Raw genomic sequence first — 22,650 nt, forward strand, 5'->3', positions numbered from 1 at the left:
GTCTTCAAAGTATCACGAGATAGGTGGCTCCTCCCCTGGACTACAGTGCGCATGGGCATTGCCTCCATCCCCAGATTGTTTTTAGCCATTGGCAGAGATGGAGTGAAGTATGTGAGTGATGACCATGCTATGAGCATATATATATATATGAATACTGCAGCTGCTACAGGCGCCGGGGAGGAGGGCGGGCGATATGAATGTCAGCAGCCCTACATGCCAAGAACAGATGCATACTGGTAAGTAGCATTTGCAGTTCGAGGCATGTGGGCTGCTGAATTCATATCTGTGCATAGAATACATAGCAGTCCCTCCATTAGCGGCGGCCGCCCGTGCCAGCTGCAGCAGTTTGGAAAAGTGTCTTGAGAACAGCCTGCCCTACAGCTGCCTGCTGTTTGGAGTGCACGTCTACACAGTAATGTTTAGTGAAAGTATGTGTGGTAGACCATGTGGCTGCTCTACAAATATCTTCTAAGGGAATGTTACCTAGGAAAGCCATAGAGGCCCCCAACTTCCTGGTGGAGTGGGCTCTTGGTGGGATAGTGAGAGTGCGTTTAGCTTTAGCGTAACAGATTTGAATGCATTTCACGATCCACCTAGCGATCCCAGCTTTGGAGATAGCGTTTCCCTTGTGGTGTGTGGCAAAAGCAACGAAAAGCTGCTTGGTTTTGCGAAAATCTTTTGTCCTGTCCACGTAGTACATCAAGGCTCTTTTAACGTCAAGGGTGTGGAGCATCCGCTCCGCCAGCGTCTCTGGGTTTTGGAAAAACACCGGCAACTCAATTGTCTGGTTCATATGGAATTGAGATACAACCTTGGGTAAGAATTTAGGGTTAGTGCGGAGCACAACCCTGTTAGCATGTACTTGGAAGAAAGGTTCTTGGATGGTGAGCGCCTGCAACTCGCTAACCCTCCGTAGCGATGTAATTGCTACTAAGAAAGCAACCTTCCAAGTCAGAAACTGAAGCTCACAAGAGTGCAGTGGCTCGAAGGGAGGACCCATCAGTCTTGTAAGAACCACATTGAGGTTCCATTCTGGAGCTGGTGGGGTCCTTGGCGGAATGACTCTCTTGAGTCCTTCCAGAAAAGCCTTGATAGCAGGGACCTTAAAAAGTGACAGGTGTTGCCTATTCTGGAGGTATGCTGCCATAGCAGACAGGTGAATGCGGATGGAAGAGTACGCTAAATTGCATTGGTACAGGTGGAACAGGTAACAAATGATGTTTTGAATGGAGGCATCTAGCGGGTCAATATCGTGGTTAACACAGTAACCTCTTTCCATTTAGCCGCATAACAAGCTCTAGTAGTGGGCTTCCTTGCCTCCCGAATGATGTTCATGTAATCGGGAGGAAGATTGAGGTAGCCAAACTCTAGGACTTCAGGAGCCAGATCGCCAGGTTGAGCTGTTGCGGATCTGGGTGCTGAATGTCGCCATGGCTCTGCGTCAGAAGGCTGGGAGTGAGATGAAGCCTTTGATGCGGTACCACGGAGAGTTCCAGAAACGTGGTGTACCACGGTTGGCGAGCCCACATTGGAGCAACCAGGATGAGAGTCATCGAGTGCTGCCTGAGCTTGCGTGCCACCAGCGGTATCAGAGGTGCTGGGGGAAAAGCGTACGCAAATCTGCCTGACCAGTTCATCCACATCGCATTGCCCTGTGATTGCGGGTGTGGGAACCTGGCGGCGAAGCTTTGGCATTTTGCGTTCTCCTTTGTGGCGAACAGGTCTATCTCTGGATGACCCCACCTTTGGAAGTACGGTTGGAGTACTGATGGGTGTATCTCCCACTCGTGCATTTGATGGCTGTGCCTGCTGAGCAGGTCCGCCATCTGGTTGTCCTTGCCCGGGAGATGCTCTGCCATGAGGAAGATGTTCCTCTGAATGGCCCACTTCCACATGCTCTGAGCCACATGAGACAGCTGCGGAGAGTGTGTGCCTCCCTGCTTCTGAATGTAGTACATGGCTGTCATGTTGTCCGTCCGGATCAACACGACTTTGTTGCACAGATGTACTTTGAACGCCTTTAAGGCCATGAAGATTGCCATCAGTTCCAACACATTGATGTGCATCTTCCGTTGCTGTAGTGTCCATAGTCCCTGCACCGTGTACTGGAGTACATGCGCTCCCCATCCCTGGAGAGAAGCGTCCGTAGTCAGGATAATCTGTGGAACGGGCTCTTGGAATGGTCGGCCCTTGCAGAGGTTTTGTGGATTCCACCAATGCAGAGAGTTGTATGCCCGACCGCTCACCAACACTAGGTCTGTCAGTTGCCCATGAGCCTGAGTCCACTGACGTGCTAGGCACTCCTGAAGCGGACGCATATGTAGTCTCGCGTGCGGGACGATGGAGATGCAGGAGGCCATCATGCCTATCAACTGCATGAACACCTTCGCTGGAAGCGAGTGCTGAGGTCTGAATCGTTGGATCAGCGTTTGGATACTGGCGATTCTCACTGAATTTGGCTGCGCAGTGGCTGTCAGGGTGTTTATTGTCGCGCCCAGATACTGCCGTACATGGGCGGGCTGGAGATGGGATTTCGGGTAGTTCAGAGAGAATCCCAGATCGTGCAGGAGATGGATGGTGCGGGACACGTGGTCGACGCACTGCCGCTCTGTTTTTGCCTGAATGAGCCAGTCGTCCAGGTAAGGGTAGACGTGGACGTTCTGGCGTCGTAGATGCGCCGCCACAGTCGCCAGGCACTTCGTAAAGACCCTTGGCGCTGTGGTGACCCCGAACGGCAGAACCCTGAACTGGTAGTGCTGGTCTAGAATCGTGAATCTGAGATACTTCCTGTGGGAAGGATGCAAGGGGATATGGAAGTATGCATCTTTTAGATCCAACGTAGCCAGGAAGTCCCCTTGTTGGAGCAGAGGGAGTACCTGCTGCAACGTGAGCATATGGAAATGCTCCGAGAGAATGTACCGGTTGAGGGGCCTGAGGTCCAGGATGGGCCGTAGGGATCCGTCCTTCTTGGGGATTAGAAAGTACAGAGAGTAAACCCCTGTTCCCCTTTCTTGTAGTGGGACGAGCTCTATTGCTCCTTTTTGCAGCATGACTTGAACTTCCTGCTGCAACAAGTGCAAATGCTCGCCGGACATAGGACAGCTTCTTGGAGGAATGTTTGGTGGAGTGGAAGTAAGTTCCAGACAGTAACCGTACTGGACAAGAGATTTGACCCACCTGTCCGTGGTGATGGATCTCCACATGGGCAGGAACTGCTGGAGTCTCCCCCCGACCGGTGTTGTGTGGTCGGGGGGCAGTGACAAGACGTCACTGCTTGTTGGCGGCGGTGGACCTGGAGCTGTTGTTTCCACGTCCCCTGCCCTTGACATTGTTGCCTCTGTAGCCACCTCTACCCTTGTTGGTGTATGAGGATTGGGTATTGCTCTTGTAGTACTGGGTTGACTGCGATGCCTGACCCCTTGAGGTGCCTCTGGTATTGGAGCGGCGAAAGGAACCACCCCGAAACTGCTGAGACTGGAGGGCCCCCATCGACTTAGCAGTGTCTGTATCTTTTTTCATTTTCTCAAGCGTCGCATCAACCTCGGGTCCAAACAAATGGTCAGGATTAACCGTCTGGTTGAAGATGGTTGTTTGTATATCAGGTTTAAACCCTGAGATCCGAAGCCATGCATGCCTTCTGAGCAACACACTGGTGTTGATTGCCCTGGAGGCCGTATCAGCCACATCTAGCGCACATTTGATGGAAGCGTTTGTAATGAGCTTTCCCTCTTGAATTAACATTTCCCCTGCCTCCTTGTATTGGTCAGGCAAGTGCTGGAGCAGTGCTTCTAGGGTGTCGTAATGAGCCCTATCGTAGCGTGCAAGTAGGGCCTGCGTGTTTGAGATGCGCCAAATGTTTGCTGCTTGTGCGGCAATCCGTTTCCCTGAGGCCTCAAATATTTTTGACTCTTTGTCTGGGGGAGGAGCGTCACCAGTTGTCTGTGAGTTCGCCCTCTTGCGAGCATTGGATACCACCAAAGAGTCCAGTGGCAAGTGTCCCTTGATATATGTTGGATCCGAGGGCGCTGCCTTATATTTCTTATCAATGCGTGGATTGATGACACGCGCCCGAGTGGGCTCCTTGAAGACCTCCTGCGCGTGCTTGAGCACTCCTTTGAGCATTGGCAGAGTCTTGATTGACTTTTCAGCCACTGAGAAAGTGTCAAATAAAAAGTCCACATCCACAGGGTCGGAGTGCAGCTCGACATCATGGTTAGCTGCAGCTCTCTCGATCAAAGCGTTGAAGGCTGCAGAGTCCTCCGTCGGTGATGTTTTCGCCGCAAAGAGCTGCGGTTCTTGACCCGACAGCGGGTCCTCGGGGTCGCCTCCGGCAGTCCAAGGTTCATGTTCCTCCTCCGGATCCGAGTACGCTGGATAGTTGTACTCGACCTCCTCCTCGTCACCATCACCTGCGGTAGAAGGAGTCGGTGAACGCGGCAAGTCTCTTGGAGACGCCGGCTCCATCGGAGCTGAAGTACCCGCAGAGTCCTTCTTGTTCTTGACAGGAATGCGAAAAGGTTCCAACAACGGCTCCGTGGTGATTTTCCCTTTGAGGAGGGACAGTTTCCCGGTATTGGCGTCGATGATGACCTCACGACGCTCTTCCTCCGCAAGTGGCTGGAGCCGAGGCGTTGGCACCATTGTAGACGCTTTGGGCGTCGACACCTCCTTCGAGGGCACGCCTGCCCCATGCTTCGAAACGAAGGCCTTCGGCGTCGACTTCGGCGGCAGGGTGAAGCGGATAGGCGTTTGCGTCTTTGACGGCTTCAGTGCGGGCTTCGACACCCCCTCCTCCTGTTCGGGAAGGACAGCGACCTTCCGAATCCGTTGCAAGGACTCCTCGACCTTCTTCGAAAGGGCTGGAGAGGGCTTGACCGGCTCGGGCGACTTCCCCGCCTTGGGAGTGGTGTTGGCGAGAGGTCCCGTCTTCGGAGCCGACGCTGCGCCGTCCTTGGCCCCGACGGCCGGAGCCGGCGCAGCCAGAGCCTTGGGATCGCCTTGGGATCGCCTTGACGCTTCTTCGAAGCCTTCTTCGGGTCATCGACCGCGACCATCTTCGGCGCCGACGCAGCTGCGTCGGTCGACTTCGCCTTCGGCATCGACCCCGAGGCCCTCGGGTCGGCCATCTTGGCGTGACTCTCCATGTCGGCCATTTTGGTTTTCTTAGGCTTTGACGCCTCCAGAGCCTTCAGTACAGCTTTCACTTTCGGTTTCGAAGCCGGAGCTGCAGATCCCGAAGGCTTCACTTTCGTTTTCGTAAACGTGAGTGGCACTTCCAAAATGTCCGTGGCCGGGCCCGGAGGCGGGGCTGCTGGACTAGGAACGAGGTCTTGGGTAAGGCCCGAAGGCGATCCCTCGACCCGGGCCGCAGGAAGGGGGTCGACCCCTGAGTCAATTTGGGGATGCTCTTCCTCCGAGCTATCCCCCACGGTGGCAATGGCCCCATCGTCGTCCCCTACCTCGTCGCCGGCTTCGTCAAACTCCTCGTCTCCTGCGTCGTAGGCATCCCCCTCGGACGCAGGGCTAGAGTCCGAAACCTGTTGGACATCGTCGTCTCCGACGTCTTCTTCGAAGATGTCGTCCGGCGGGGGCGCAGACATCTGGGCCTGGAGTCTCGCAGCGCGACGAATCTTGAGGGTCTTTTTGCACCGGAACCTGGAGCAGGCCATACACCTGGCCTCGTCATGGTCCGGCGACAGACAAGTGTTGCACACTGGGTGCACGTCGAGGTGCGAGTATTTCGAGTTGCACACCGGGCACCGTTTAAACGGCGTCCGTTCCATGTCTGGAGCGTCGTGTAGGCCCGTCCGCGCCGACAGCACGCGGAAGGGCAGCAAGAGTTCGGAGCTGAAGTAACAGTAAGACCCGAACGAAAACGATACCGGCGCCAAACCTAAAGACCTTTTGGTCTCGAGTAAAGAGAGTTAACAACTATCGGTTCCGACAGAGGGAACCGACACACATCCGAACCCAATGGCGGAAAAAAACAATCTGGGGATGGAGGCGATGCCCATGCACACTGTAGTCCAGGGGAGGAGCCACCTATCTTGTGATACTTCGAAGACTCTTCCAGGACAACAATGTGCAATCATCCGGACCCATCACTAGGCGGCGATCTATGCACAGATATGAATTCAGCAGCCCACATGCCTCGAACTGAAAATATCTTCAATTTGAATACTGTTGACCTGGCAGGTGAGACAAGTGGGTGCACCTGTTTCGAGATGACAAATCCAAAAATGTCCTTTCACTTGATATGTACAAGAAATGTAACGGTTCTTAAGATGATGACATTAAACTTAAAAATCCAAGAATACCAAATATGTCAAATGGTGGAAAATGGGATACCACATGAATTGGCTGCAGAAACCAATGTTTATTTTACATATTCATATTTGTTCTACAGCACCTCAAAGGAACATATTCATTGCAGTGCTGGAACCAGGAAAACCAATGATGATAAAACGTATCCATGCGCAGGTAACCTAAAAACATGATAATGGATCATTAACAGCAAGTCGCACCCACAGTGTAAAAGCATACGTGCAAGGAGTAAAACAACACTCTATAGCTGGCATGGGGAGGTGGTGAGATGGAGCAGCACTGAAAACGCTGCAATCCGTTGTGAGGAAGCCCGGGGTCTGCGCAAGAAGGAGTAGTTTCTTTTCTGTAACTCCAGTTCTGTAGTAGGGGTATCTCAGTTATAGTCATAATCTAGTGAATAGTCCCACCCATGTGCGTGGACCACGGAGCAATCAAAAATAATCTCTTAAGATGTCTTCTTTCCAGTCAACAATGTAAGATTTGACACATTTTACCAAGTTTCCTTCAAAGAGAAAACTCCCCTTCACCAAAATCCTTGAAATGATAGAGATGAAGAGTTGGACAGACAAGCCCCCATAGGCTGCCATTATGTGTTTGGAGAAGGGATACAGTGCCTTTAAGGAACTCTCCAGAGACCCTCGGTATCCCAGGATGCACAGCCAAAGTCCTTTTACTTTCAGTTCTTTTTTCCAGCTCCTGCTAGGAGGACCCTGGAGCATTGAGCTCTCTATTTTTGGGTATTTCTTCAATTTGTGGGACTTTTCAAGTGTTTTGAGTGTTTCACTCAACGTCTGGGGTCTTCCTCTTCTTTTTGCTGTGTTTTTTAGCCAGTTTTGCCTACTCTTTCTGTCGAATATGCCAGCTTGTTGGCTATCCTTATCACTGTTTAGATGAAATGGTGCCCTTTGTTTTTAGCATTGGAAGTGTTATGCTGCATTATTTGTCTTGATTTTCTCATAAGTGTCTATGCAAGACTGCAAAGAAGACATTTAAGAGATTATTTTTGATTGCTCCGGGGTCCACGCAATATTCACTACATTATGACTATACACAGAGATCCCCTACTACAGAAGTTAATCTCCCTTGAGTGGGATACCATATTAGAAGCTTTCAAAGCCCTTGTGCCGCCACCAGTTCCTACCAGTTGCGCAGGCGCAATAGGCACTCAACTGCCCTACCCCGCATTGACCAACATAGCAAATGAGTGATAAGCCCTGCTTGAAACGAAAACTATGTATATTGGAGCTTTGGTGGTCATGGAGGGGGCAGTTAATGGAATATTCTACTGTAAAGTACAAGTGGAACAGGGCCAGGAAAAGTTGGTTTAGAGGAGGAGGAAGGGAGAGCTTCTCTACTACATTACATAAACCTATTTGTCAAATGTTGTCAGTACTGCAGTACAGACCGCAATGTACCACTTGAGACTTCATCGGGAAACTACAGTTTGTCGTGCACGGATGTGCCAATAACTATAACACCTTTTTTTTTAAACACACTTTATTATCGACTGCAACTTGGCATGAGAAAAAATACAGAGCAATTAGGAGCATAGCCAGTCATTTTCACGTTTCTTCCCAATCTTCGATCAATCAAAAGCAACGAATTACAATCATTGTACATGGACAGTACGATGTATCCTCTGTCCATATAAACAGCATATCGCAATCGCTCCCCAACTGATCAGTGCAGGACCATTCAATGTACAATCCAACTGTCAGTACATTGACGTGCATTTTTTTTACAATAAACAAATCTATTAACTTAACCCGTCCCAGCCTAACCTCTCCCACCCCCACCCACTCCTGGTCCTTCCATCCCGAACTCACACTGCCCGCAGGTACTCCAGGTAGCACTTAGACTACAGGGTGCAGAAGGCTAAGAATACTCATTAATTTTATACAAAGGAGGTCGTAAACCATGAGGTGTATGAGGGCAAATGTGTCCTACTGGGTCCTAGCCACTAAAGCTGGGGAGAGGTCCATTGCCTCTAGGGCGATCAGCATAGCTTCCCACTCCAGTGCTATAGGATGTTTACGTAGCCCCCTCTCTTCCTCCCTACGAAGGGCCGCCCCTTCCGCTCTACCCCATTGTAGTAAGTCAGCCTGCCACGTTGGTATTGAGGGGGGTCTGGGGGACTTCCACTTCATGGTTATGGCCCTAATGGCCAAGACATATGATAAGTCTGTAAATTTTAATCTGATTTTCTGCCTCCTGGAACGGCGTCTTAACACCAATAAACAGGATAAGGCCTCAGTAGGGGCCGGCAACTGTGTCAGGGTGTTGAGGACTGGGCAGATCTCACTCTAGTAATCGCGTAAGCGTGGGCAGAACCATATCATATGGATAAAGTCCGCTTCGTCCTCCCCGCAGTGAGGGCAGCAGTGAGAGGAATCCGGTACCATAAGATGTATTCTCTTGGGGGTAAGATATGCTCTGTGGAGTACCATTGTTTGAATACATTTAAGCCTGACATTCATTGATACCCTTTTGGGATGCTCTAGTATAGTCCGCGACGCTCTATCTACAATTTCTGTGGTTGTGCCGTCACCCATCGAGTTCTCAGGGCCGCGAGCAGGATTGCTGTATGTGTCCTTATCCCGGTATAAAGCCAGCGGACCAAATGCCCTCCCGGTCCCATTTAATAGAATAGGTGTACTAGTTCAGAAAGGGCTTTCTTCCAACAAGTCAAGGCGCATTTCAACAGGGGAGGACAGTCCGGGGGAATCAATAGGGACTGAAGTTCTCCACGTCCAAGTCTTTCTGGCAAAAATCCAATCTCATGTAGGTTCCGACCCGCAGTCCAAAAGGAGAGCCATTGGAGCTGGCTAGCATAATAATACCGCCGAAAATCCGGGGCCCTCAGTCCGCCTGCTTTTGTTCCTAACTGAAGTTTCCGGAGGCTCATACGTTTTCGGCCCGTCCCCCATATAAGGTTGATCAAAATGGTATCTAACGTACTAAAAATGGACTGAGGCAGATTCAAAGGTAGATTTACAAAATAGTATAGAAGGCGAGGGAGCACCACCATTTTTGAGATAGCTATGCGTCCCATCACTGACAGGGGCAAAGAGGTCCAGAACCCCAAGTTGCCCCGAAGTCTAGTTATTGCCCGTTGAATGTTCCCATCGATCTGATCTGCAGGCGATCTGTACACCTGAATTCCCAGGTATTTAAATGTTTCAGGGGCCACCAATATAAGATGGTGTGTGCTATGAACCGGGATACCCAAGCGGTCGGCCATACCACGAAGGGACAGTGCCAGGGGTTTGAGGGCAAGAACAAATAACAACGGGGACAGGAGGCAACCCTGTCTCGTGCCTCTGTGTACCTCATAGCTGTCTGTATCTACAAGTGCGAGCCCTGGCCGTGGGACATGTGTAAATTAGGCAAATCCATCTCAGGAAATTGTCCGGGAACCTAAAACGTTTTAGGGACTCGAACATGAACTTCCAAGACAGGGAGTCAAATGCTTGTTTGAGGTCCAGTGCTATACATCCCGCCTGAGGGAAGGTACCAGTAGCAGCCGACATTATCGAGTGCAACCGGCGAGTGTTCAGGGAGGTACTACGATTCGGAAGGAATCCGCACTGGTCCTGATGGATAAGGGTGGTGAGGTGCGATTGTATCCAGTTTGCGAGGGCCTTACTTAATATCCTTTATTTGGTCGAGAGCAGAGAAAGGGGTCTATAACTGGTCATGTCCAATTCATCTCTCCCGGGCTTTGGTATCGACGCAACCAGCGCCTGCATGGTGGATTCAGGCAAGCAACCCGCATCAAACACCGTCTTAAAGACCGCTTCTAGTACCGGGACGAGGAGGTCCGAATATGTGAGATAAAACTCCACGGGGAGACCATCTATGCCAGGCGTCTTATTTCGGTTTAAACCCTTAATCGCTGCGCGGATCTCAGATTGGGTGATGAGGCCGTCAATATATTTCCTAGTAGCTTCCGATAGTGTCGGAAATGGCAGGTCCTGCAGGTATTCGTTAATCCTTTCAATGTCTATTGGCTCGGGGAGTAAATAGAGCGTTTGGAGATGAGCACGAAATGCGGTATTTATTTCCGCCTGTGTTTGAACCATGACCCCCATCCGGTTGCATATGCTGGTGATGTGGGGTGGATCAGGCTGGTCTCTGACCAGTCGGGCAAGCAACGTACTAGGTCTATCCGCCTCAGTGTGTTTCCGGTTTATATATTCCTTGTAGTCTACCCCTCTGAGAGTTTCTAATGTTTCAGCGTGGTCAATGTGGGCTGTTTGTAACTCTGCTCTTTTTCCGGGATCGAGGGCCATCTCCCTTTCTAGTATTTGCAGTCTACTCTCCATGTCCTTCAGTCTTTGGTGTATCTCCTGCCTAGCCCCTACCAGTTGACCTATCGCCGCCCCCTTATCACTAACTTTAAGGCGTCCCATACTATCAGGTTCAAGGAGGCTTTGTTCTAGTTCTCCCTCAGGTAGTCAGAGATAGCGGTGGACAAGGAAGAACGAAAGGGAGCGTCCTCTAACAACCGTGGGTTCAGTTTCCAGGTAAGTACTGGGGTCGGTACCCTGCCCCAGAGCAGCTTCAGTGTGAGGGGCCTATGATCGGAGAAGGTCTTAGCGAGGTATTCCGACCCACCATATTCGTGATCATGGCCTTAAAACATAGGAAGCAGTCAATCCTAGTGTGGAGATTGTGCATAGGGGAGTAAAAGGAGTATTCCTTATGTGTGCGATGGAGTGTCCGTCAGGCATCAGATAAAGACCAGCCGTCTGTCCAGGAGGTAAACTGTTCAGTCAATCTAATCGTGGAGGAGGCCTGAAGTGGGGGGTGCGATATATCCAATCCTATATCTAGTATCACATTCCAGTCCCCTCCCAGAACCCAGGGGATTCCATCCCAGTCCGCCAGAGCCATCCCCAGCCTCTACAGGAATTTGTCTTGCTCGAAATTAGGGGCGGAAATACTCCCCAGAATCAACAGGGAGCCATCTAGCGTTCCCTTCACTAAAATATATCTCCCCTGGTCATCCACCCGCCTCTCAATTTCAACAAATGGAACCCCATGACGTATCCAAATAGCAGCCCATCTAGCAAAGGCTGAGTAGTTTGTAGAATAAATACATCCCCTCCATTTATTCCGCATTTTCTGAGTTTCAGCCTCCATAAGGTGAGACTCCTGGAGGAACTCAATGTGTGTTTGGTGTCGAAGTAGGAATGCATGAATGCGGTGTCGCTTTTGGCTGGAACCTAACCCTCTTACGTTCCAGGTAACCAGATTATAGGACCCCGGAGGTTTAACTAATCGAGCCATGTCTATGAAACGCACACATAAGGTGTACTGTCAAACACTTCAACACACAATACATGTTCCAAACGTGACTTCGACTGTAGTCTCGTAGACCCCTTCGCAGAGGCACAAACCGTGCGTTCAGTTCAAAACAACACAGTAATGACAATAACAGTGTACATAGGTATAGCTCAAGCCGGTATAAGGATACAGTATCAGCAATCAATTATCCAGTAAGTCATCAGCCGCTCTAGGCGAAATGGTGGGAAACAATAGGGCACTGTGTTCAGAATCTGAATGCAGGGTACTGTCCTCCCCAAAATGTTCCGACCGCTGCCACCGCCCCCTCTTGGTCTCTCCGTTGTTGTTCTTTCGAAGGGCCAGTGCCTCTGCCACCACGATCGAGCTTCGGGGAATGGTAGAGGGACCGTTCAGAGGCCTTCCCCGAGCCTTGCGTGAATCCCTCTGAGGTGCTGACTTGGCGGGAGCCTATACACATTACTTCCATCTATTCTTCAACGTCAGCAGGGCTTTCGAAGAAGTGCGTTTTCTTCCCATGAATGACCTTCAAGCGAGTGGGATATAACAATGCATACTTGAGCTGCGTGGTCTGGAGCTTCTTCCTCACTGCGAGATAAGAGGATCGCTGTCTCTGGACCAGCAGTGTGTAATCAGGATATAAGGACACCCGGTGGTTTTCGAATTGAATGAGTGGCTTCTCCCGAGCTTTCCGCAGCAAAATATCCCGGTCCCTATAATTGAGGATCCTCACGATCAAGGGTCGGGCAGCACTCCGGGTTTAGGTTGGCCAGTCGGGATCCGGTGCGGGATTGGTGTCACTACAACGCATGCTTTTACATCGCATGCCTTTACAACACAGTTTTTACCACGCAGTCCATTACAACGCATAATGCTTTTAGGCGCTGGATAGTGAATTATTTAATTTACTATTCCAACTCCAGTCCCCGTGGATAGCAGGGAAGGTGTTGGATAGTAAATTAAATATATTCCCTATCCTAGAGCGCCCCCCAGCGCAATGCGTTGTAATGGTATGCGTTGTAATGGTTGCGATGTAATGGTAGTGCGTTGTAAAAAATGCGTTGTAAGTGATGTTCCCCTCCGGTGCGCCCGTTCCACACAAAAATACGGGGAAAGTCCTTCTGGCGCTACATGGTCCCTAAACCACTGTTCCATAAATTCCGCCGCTTTAGTCCCTTCACAGCGCTCCGGCAGGCCTATAACGCGTATATTGTTGCGCCCCTCGGCATCCTCCACCTGATGAAAGAGCGTAGTGACCTTCTGTTGGAGCTGCTTCAAGGAGGCGGAATGCTCCGTCACCGTCGGTGTAAGATCCGTTAGGGTTCAGCCATGTTCTTTAACTTTATCTGCCAGTTTGCCATGGTCTGCCTTCAGGAGGGTCAAGCCACTAGTAAGAGTGCCGAGTTGTAGCTCCATTGCCGCCCTCGAGTGACGGATCTCTTTAAGGATCAGGTCCAATTTATCCGGAGGTTGCCCATCATTGTGGCCAGTCGAGGGGGCCCCCGGCGAGGAACTCCCGCTGGCGTCCCCCGACATGACGTGGGGGGCAGCAGTGTTACTTCGTCCGTCCTGACCCCTCGTCGAATTTCTGCCCATAGAGACAGGTGGGTAACAGGCCATAGGAAGGCAGAAAATCCACCCCAACCAGTTCCGCCAAACTATGAGAGGCCAACACGCAACAGTCCAGACCAGCTCCCAGCGCAGGCTATGCAGACAGTTCCAGGCGGGCGCCCCAGAAGCAAGAGGCCCAGGTATCCGAAGCAGCCCTCAGCAGGACCAGCATCGACCGGTGACACAAGCCAGGGCCCAGCGAGGACGTCGCGATCCAAAACCAGGCAAGGGGTAGATCGAGCCAAGCAACAGGGAGGGGGGAGAAGGGCTACCCCTCGGGGGGTGGGGGGTTACTGTACTTACTGTGGCACCGCCGGGTCCCCGGAATGTGTATCCCCGTCTCAGCAGTCACAGGTCTCTATTCCAGCCAGTGGCAGCAAGGAGGTACAGATCAAACCACCGCCGGAGCAGGCGGCAGACCTCTGCAGGCCGCACTTCAGTCCAAGCAGGTATGCAGACAAAATATTGATATTTAACCCCTTCGATGCTCATGACGAGCTCAGCTCGTTATGAGGTACACCTCTCGTGTGCTCATGATGAGCTGAGCTCGTCATGTAAAAGGGGATTCAGTAAATATCAGCACAGGAGGGGGGTCAGCTTAGCACCCAAGGTGTTAAATATCGATATACAATAATATCGAAGTTTAAATATCGAAGGGACATAATATAGAAGGTAAGTAATATCGATAGATTTAATATCGATTTTAGTAATATCGAAGTGTTAAATATCGATGTTAGTAATATCGATGTTAATAATTTCGATGTTACTAATATCGATTTTTATATTATTTTTGTGTATATTATTATGTATTTATAATGTTTTTAATTTATTTTTATGTAATTTTGTATTTTAGTACTGTAGCGGGTTGTGGGTTTATAGGGGAATAGGGTGGGAAGTAATTTAATTAAGTTAAATTAATTATTAATTAGTAGGAATTATAAATTAATTGTAATTAATTGGTAATTATTTTTAATTAATTGGTAATTTATTTTAATTAATTGATTAATTGATAATTATGTTCTGTAGCGGGTTGTGGGTTTAAAGGGGAATAGGGTGGGAAGTAATTTAAATGTAATTAAGAAAAAATGTTTTAATTAATTGTTTTGTTAATTATATAATTGTTAATTAATTATTAATTGGTAGTTAAATATTATTAAATGGTATTTTTAATAATTTCTTTATTTAAATATATTTTGCTAATCATGTTGTTCATAATTATGTATTGGTATTTGTAAATGGTTTATATTTATTTAATAGTTACGTTTTTTATTATTTAAAAAAATACATTTATGTTATTTTTACCCCTACGATATCCAACACCTTCCCTACTGTTGCACTCTCTGGAGTTGGAATAGTAATTGTTATCCCTACGCTATCCAACACTTTCCCTACTGTTGCACTCTCTGGAGTTGGAATAGTAATTTTTACCCCTACGCTATCCAACACTTTCTCTACTGTTGCACGTTCTGGAGTGGGAATGGTAATTGTTAGCCCTAGGCTATCCAACACTTGCCCTATTGTTGCACTCTCTGGAGTTGGAATAGTAATGTTTACCCCTACGTTATCCAACACTTTCCCTACTGTTGCACTCTCTGGAGTTGGAATAGTAATTTTTACCCCTACGCTATCCAACACTTTCCCTACTGTTGCACTCTCTGGAGTTGGAATAGTAATTTTTGCCCCTACACTATCCAACACTTTCCCTACTGTTGCACTCTCTGGGGTGGGAATAGTAATTTTTACCCCTACGCTATCCAACACTTTCCCTACTGTTGCACTCTCTGGAGTGGGAATAGTAATTTTTACCCCTAAGCTATCCAACACTTTCCCTACTGTTGCACTCTCTGGAGTGGAAATAGTAATTTTTACCCCTACGCTATCCAACACTTTCCCTACTGTTGCACTCTCTGGAGTTGGAATAGAAATTGTTACCCCTACGCTATCCAACACTTTCCCTACTGTTGCACTCTCTGGAGTGGGATTAGCAATTTGTACCCGTACGCTATCCAAAATGTATTTAATTTTTTTTAATTGTTTTACATTTTTATTATTTGTTATTTATATTATTATTTGATGTATATACATTTATTTGTAATTTATTATATTTTCATTTATTTATAAGTTATTAAAATAATTTATTAGAGGTAATATTAATGAAGTATATACTATGTATTATATCTTTATTATTATAAATTTTTATTACATTATTTATTAATTTTAAATATTATAATATATATTTAACTATGTTTATTACATTTATGAGTATTATTTTGTTAATATTCCCTGTTCTGTTATTTAAAAAAAAACAATATTAAAAAAAAAACGATATTTTTGACATCGATATTATTTTTTCGATATTATTGTACTTACCTTGTTAGGGATAGGATCTCGATATTAATGTAATCGATATTTTTGTTGCGATATTTGGTAGGTAGATATTTTTGTAGTCGATATTTTGTCATAGATTCGTCCAAGCAATCAGGCGGCACCGCTCCACAAGTCCGCCACGGTGACTACAGCTCACTCCCCTGCCCGCAGTCGCACAAAATAGGAAGGCGTTTTACCGCCACCGGCCTACTCAGGCCTCTGCCATCGCAGTTTGGTGTTTACCCCGTCGTGCAGATCCCAACCAGTCTCACAGCAGCGGCAGACGGGGCACAGCAGCGGGGGCCCCCGCCGACGCGGTCCGCATCTAGGCCCTAATGGGTGAGTCAGATGGGCCTCCGATCCCTCGGGTTCCTCCGCTCCTCCCCGACCCCGGGCCCACCACAGCGTCGTACAGTAAGGCCTCCTCCCAGGATCCGACAGTCGCAAAGCGTGCTCAGTCCTCAGTCCCCCCGCAGTGGCCAGCCGGCTGCGTCGTTGGTCTCAGCACCCTCAGGGCGCCTCTGAGTCTTGCCGAAGTGCGACAGCTCTCGTCGCTCTCGGCACGGCTCCTCACCTCCGTCTCTCCTCGCCCAGGGCATCTCGCAGCTCCCCCAGCCGGTTCTCCAGCGCCAGGGACCACCTGCAGTATCGGGCCGCACGCCGCTCCACACTCCGCCGGAGGGGGGCTCGTTCGGGCTTCGCCTCGGCACGGCTGAGGACACAGCAGCCAGAGTCTTCTCCAGTTCGGCAGTCACCAGGGGTGATTGGCGTTGACCGGGATTGCGGACCTGCTCAGCAAATTGCGGCCGCACACCGAGGCACACCCACAAGCTCTCCGTGAGGCGGCTCCACGTAGCCCAGCCTCTGCCTCCACTTCAGCGCCCGGCTTCCGCTCCTCAGATTGCAGGCCCTTCTCCACCTCGTCTCCACCAGGCGAGCTCTGGGGATCATGGTATCACTCGGAATGGGGGGGCACAGGTGCAAGAGCGGTACCGTCCCGCTCCCCTGCAGGTATAGGCGACGCTGGAAACGCCCCTTCGGGATAACTCTCCCACAGGATGGACCGGAGCTCTATCAGGCTGCAACCGCCATCTTGGCCGGCCAGCCACGCCCCCAATAACTATAAAACCTTAATGTACGTTTGTGACTACCACTATTGGCATAATAGCCTCTTGAATTCTGACTGTACTGAGCATCTTCATGTATTCTCTATAATTGTTTATATGGTAATGACTGCTGATTGTTGTCCGACAAACAAAATATTGAAAACCCTAATAAAATATGTTTCCCCCCAAAAAATGCAAGGAATAATAGCACGTAGTTCAGAAAATATAGCATCTATAATTTTTTATAGAAAGTTGAATGTCAGCGAATGTCACGCTGTACTGTTCAATAGTTTTAGAAAATGTAAATATCTGAATCCTAAGCCTCACAATATCACCATTTGTAATGCTCCCAGAACTAACTTAGCTTAAGTATTTAACCACAGTTCTAGATATGCTTGGGATTTTAAGACAACCCTATAGCGGAAAGAAAGGTTGGATCAAAAACTCAGATATGATATCAACTTAGGGGAGAGGAGTTGGCATAATGGCTAGGGCGGTTGACCTTGAATCTGAAAAACTGGGTTCGAATCTCGGCAATGACGCTGAACATCCTGTGTTTCTGGGCAAATCACTTAATCTCCCAGTGCCTACATTTTTTTTATGTATCCTCATGTAATGCAACTGGTGCTATGTAAAGCTCTCCGATACCCGATTCGGGTCAAGTTCGCCCTATATAAAATTGTAAAAACAAAATAAAAATAATTAAACTTGCCATCCCTGATAACAGCCTGATGTAGCATGTGGCACAGTCTTGAGAAGGTTAGGATCGGCCTTAGGGAGGTTTGCTAGCTCTGCTTATCCACGTCTAGCTACGGAAGAACCATTTCCTGCACCACCGTCCTAAGGTTCATCAAAGGAGAAAAATGGCAAACCTTCCTCAGGAGAAACCGCAGAAAAATATTTTATTTACCCTTTAAACAAAAAATGCATTTAAGTATTGGATCAAAGATTAAACCCAATTAATTCACCTGGGTATCCTTCATAGGGAGCCCCTTACTCAGCTACTCCGTTCACGATTAAACTGGTACATTACAACATTTGTCAGGGATAAGGAGAAACTCAGCTTTTGCAGGATTCAATTTCATTAAGTGCTAGGCGATCCAACACTCAGTAATGACAAGTCATTGGTTACATGCTTGATACACACAAAAGTTAGATCGAGGATAATTGTAAATAATATCACCATTGGCAATCGCTCAGGGTAGCATTCATAGCCTTCATTTGTCGCTCATTGTGCCACTCTAGACAGAGACCCACTTTATGCATATCAATACTAATCATGCTCCTTGAGGGAACAGTCCATCCAGCACTACTGTCAAGGCCTGTCCAGTTTCAACCTTATTAGCCCTCATAAGTGGGGTATAGGTTGGATGCAGTGGCAGAGCACGCAATGAGAACTGCATCTGGGCATACTCAGAACCACTTGAGGAGTTACATCAAACACATGAAAGGTGATGAGAGAAATACTAGCAAATGGTCTAACCACTTTCAATAGCTCAGGGTAGAACATCAACCCTTTGTTTTTATGTTTGATGTCATACATATACAGAAGTAAATACAACTAACATGAGCATATTGATAATCAGGGATGTCCTGAAGAACTTAGGACAATCAGATAAAATGGACACTGCTACATGTTTCTTAAACAGGCTATTTAAAGATGGTATCCCTACCTCAAAAAGCAGATGGAGGCCCATAGGCCACTTTGACACACTGACAACAGGGATATCATATGCATGTGTCAAAGGGGGCTCCTACTTGTATGCCAATTTTGACATCTGCTTTTTTTCTATTATATGGGAGAAGCAAACAGGTTAAACGTAATGTTTGGCAATATAATTTCCAAGTACTCAGGATCACAAGATCCTTTAACAATGCTGATGATTGTTAGTTTACAATGTGGTGCAGGGATGGAGGTCCTCATACTGTGCAATATGATCTGCTATTGGATACCTTTTCTGACTGATCCTGAAATTTTTTCCTAGCTTGACATCAACAAGCCCAGTTCAAGTGTTGTATTGGGTTTTGTTTGATCCCCTGCAGAATACAATCCTTTTCTGCGCTGCTAGTGTATCCACAAGCAGATCTACTCACACAGATATGGCCCCTCACCCAGGCCACAAGGGTAAAGATTAATTACTGGCGGCTAAATGACAAGGCAGAGACACTGGTCCTTTTACCTGTAGCCTCTGGAGAGGTTCAACTCCTGACCTATAGAACAACTGTTCAGACTCCCCTATTGGGGTCCTTCACTTCTCCTTGAATATGTGTGGTATGACTGCGCATGGGAACAAATGAGGGGTTCCATGTGCTGTTCTCTCCATAAGTACAAACAAGGGGGGTATGCCCAAATCACTCTCCAATACCTGGGCATGTAACATCAAAGATGTATAGCAAAAAAGAAATATTACGGAGGGACCAATCAATCATTTATTCTCGTTCAAGGCACCATCAATTACCCTGACGTTTCAATTATTTAGAAAATCTACATATACATGGTTCTAACAAATACATGTGTCATGTGACGGCGCTGAGTACAAACAAATCAGATCAATAATTCCTCATACATGAAACATGATATATACAAGACATAAACAATGACTGAAAATCACATATAAATCACATTCATATATATGAAACAATACATATACACAATATATACAACATCTACAATAACCCTAATAAAGACAAAAAGGGAATGTACACTCCTTACTCCGAGTAGTACACTCTGAGGAAGACCCTTTTGCGACCGAGGTATCACACCTCTAATCTCCACCCACCAACATTCACTCTTACTGTCAGCGGAAATTACCTACAGCTAGATTCATGAAGCCAAATTGCGATCGCAATAGCTGCGAATTAGGCAATTGCGATCGCAATTTCAATGAAAGCAATTCATGATAGAGAAAAAAACAAAATTGCGATCGCAATAGCTGCGAATTAGGCAATTGCGATCGCAATTTCAATGAAAGCAATTCATGATAGAGAAAAAAACAAAATTGCGAAATCGCTAAAAAAAATTTGCGAGTTCGCAAATAAAATCGCAGAATCCTGGAACAAGCCCATTTGCGATTCTGAAATAGCGAGAAACCATGGATTCTGCGAAATCCTTTGCGAACTCGCAAAATAATTGCAATCGCCATTCATGAAAAATTGCAGATTGCGAAAAACCCGAAAATCGCTTTTTGCGACGCGCAATTTAAGGAGAACCCAAACCAGGTGGTAAAAATATTGAAAAAAACTTTAGCAAACTACCAACAGGTGCAGGCCTGACCAAACACACTTAAGGACATGCAGCTGGAGCCTGAGGACTCTCACAATGCCAGGACTCTACATGGTGGTCAGGCGGCGAAGGCTACAGCGAGCAGCACGGAACAGACGTTGTATCCAGGAGCGGATATTCCGTCAGCGGGTCACCCTTCTGGCCCAAACCAGGGAGCAAATTTACGCCAAGTACCGCCTAAATGGGGCAATGATCATCAGACCTAGACCCCCTCCTGCAGCACCCAACAAGGAGGACCAATGCCGTTCCCACCCATGTGCAGGTATTGTGCAGCCTACACCTACTGGCCTCCGGAAGCTTCCAGGGGATAGTCGCTGTTGCAGGGGGGATATCCCAGCCCACCATGTCCCGCTCCCTAAGGAGTTTCCTGGAGGTCATGCTGACCCGCCTACACCACTACATTTCATTCCCCACCAGCCAACAGGACTTGAATGACACCAAGCTGCAATTTTACAATGTAGCACAATTCCCACATATAATAGGATGCATTGACTGTACCCACATCCACATCTGCCCACCAGCACAAACGGAATATATGTATCGCAACCGCAAGTCCTACCACTCCCTCAATATCCAGATGATGTGCAATGCAAAGACAATCATCACGGACATAGTGGCACAGTACCCGGGGAGCACACATGACTCCTTCATATTCCGCCACAGTGGCATTCACACACGACTGGCCAGGGGAGACTTTGGTGAAGGACACCTACTGGGTAAGTACACATGCCCCACAATATTACACTGTGATAATGTAGCTGCGCAGCACAGGCACTCACCCTCTGCTCCTATCATTCAGGTGACAGCGGCTACGCTCTCCGTGAGTACCTCCTCACACCATACCTCAACCCTGCAACACCACAGCAACGGTGTTACAATGCAGCACACATACGCACAAGAAATTGCATTGAGAGGACATTTGGCCTTTTGAAGAGCAGATTCCGCATACTGCACAAGACTGGTGAGGGCATCAAATACGAGCCAGAGGTCTGCTGCCGCATCGTGGCCGTGTGCAATCCTCCACAACATTGCTACCAAGCGCAGGATACCTGTAGACATCTCTGGCAGTGAGTCAGAAGGGGACAATCGACCACCTGCACATGTGCGTCATGCACGCGGTAAGAATCCTGCAGAAGGACACAAGCGCCACATCCAAATCTGCATGAACTATTTCTAGTGCACCCACTCCCCACACCTATTACTCAACTCATGCATGTCAACATTAATAATGGCATGAGTCAGATTAAGTTACTCAGAATTTTTGTAATTGTTACTGCACAATAAACTGGGCATTCTGCTAACTGGTACATGAATGACATATTGCGTCATATGTCTGTTCGTCTGGAGGGCACGCTTGTAGCGGCAGCATGTACCCTCATGCTAATGTTCAACTGTTCAGTGCCGCCTCCGGGTAGTTGCCCCCAACCTCCTTTCAACGTCCTCCTCCTGATTTGGCCGTGAGGCAGCAGAGGGCCTGCTGCTGCGGCGGGGTGCTACCACCGATGGAACGGACTGGCTGGACGTAGCCTCACTGGTGTCGTCAGCCCCCCCGCCTGGCCATGGCAGGTAGCCTGCATGCCCTGCACTGCTGTTGACACCTGCTCCAGAGCTCTCACGTCGTCCTGGCAGCACTGGACCATTTGGACCTGCATGGCCAAGGAGCGTTGCGAGAGCTGGGAGGTCGCGTTCCCAATTCTGTAGTTAGACCGCGTGTACGCTGACAGGCGGGTCAGCAGCTGGCAGTGTCTGCGGCGATTGAGATACCGCTGGCTGAACATGGCCTGTGTGTTGCCCTCCAAAGCAACTGTCATCCAATCAATACGGTCTGACATGTGTGCTACATTACGGGCGGTCTTGTCCAGTTGGAGGTGGATGGCCGCAAGATGACGGGCCTGGGTTTGATGCACATGTAGCATTCTGCGCTCAATGGAGAGCCCACCTGGACGCACGTTTTGGCCCCTGCCAACGCGGGAATTGTTGTTGCGCTGCTCCCTCACCAGTCCGCTTGTCTGGCTCCTCACAGCCGCAGGGCGGCGGGTTGGTTGGCGAACTGCTGCTGATGTTGCAGGCCCCACTGGTGGTTGTGTGACGCGCGGTGGTACTGCAGCGCCTGTTGGCACAGGGGTGGCACTGGCCACAGGGGCGGGTGGTGGGATGACCGCTGGTGCGGCAGCTTGCCCTGATGGTCTGATGGTCCGGGCTGTGGGGTTTGATGTGTGTCTCCCTCTGTGTCCTCCATGATGTCCTCAATTACAAGGGCATCGCTGTCTGTGCTGGGGGCATCAGCGCCACCTGTGATGTAAAATGGACGTTGATTAGTGACATGTTTCTTACACATTTAAGCTTGCTACATGCATGCAGACTACCATTCCCTGACTCGCTGCAGGATTGACTCTCACTGAACATGTCTGGCTTAATGGTGCAGGATGGTAATTGTGGTCAGACTACATGTCCCACAATGCAATAGCGCTCTAGTGGTGTGCTTTGGCTGCATGACTGGGGTTTGATATGGGATGCACTGGAGTCATGGACATTGTTAGGGGACAGGGGGTCGCAGTCGCATGGCACTTACCTGGTGTGTCTTGGGTGGGTCGGGAGGAGTCAAGCTGGATCACACCCACGCATGCCTGCGGATTGATGGTGTCCTCCACT

General features: G+C 48.6%; 1 protein-coding gene across 1 annotated transcript in view; it reads right to left on the reverse strand.

Annotated features, from left to right (window-relative positions):
• Positions 1-22,650, reverse strand: part of LOC147669100 (rho GTPase-activating protein 28-like) — a 516,960-nt gene that overhangs the window by 46,453 nt on the left and 447,857 nt on the right. The window lies entirely within an intron of this gene.

This window comes from Lissotriton vulgaris, unplaced genomic scaffold (genome assembly GCF_964263255.1).
Source record: "Lissotriton vulgaris unplaced genomic scaffold, aLisVul1.2 SCAFFOLD_789, whole genome shotgun sequence".
NCBI classification, from domain to species: Eukaryota; Metazoa; Chordata; class Amphibia; order Caudata; family Salamandridae; genus Lissotriton; species Lissotriton vulgaris.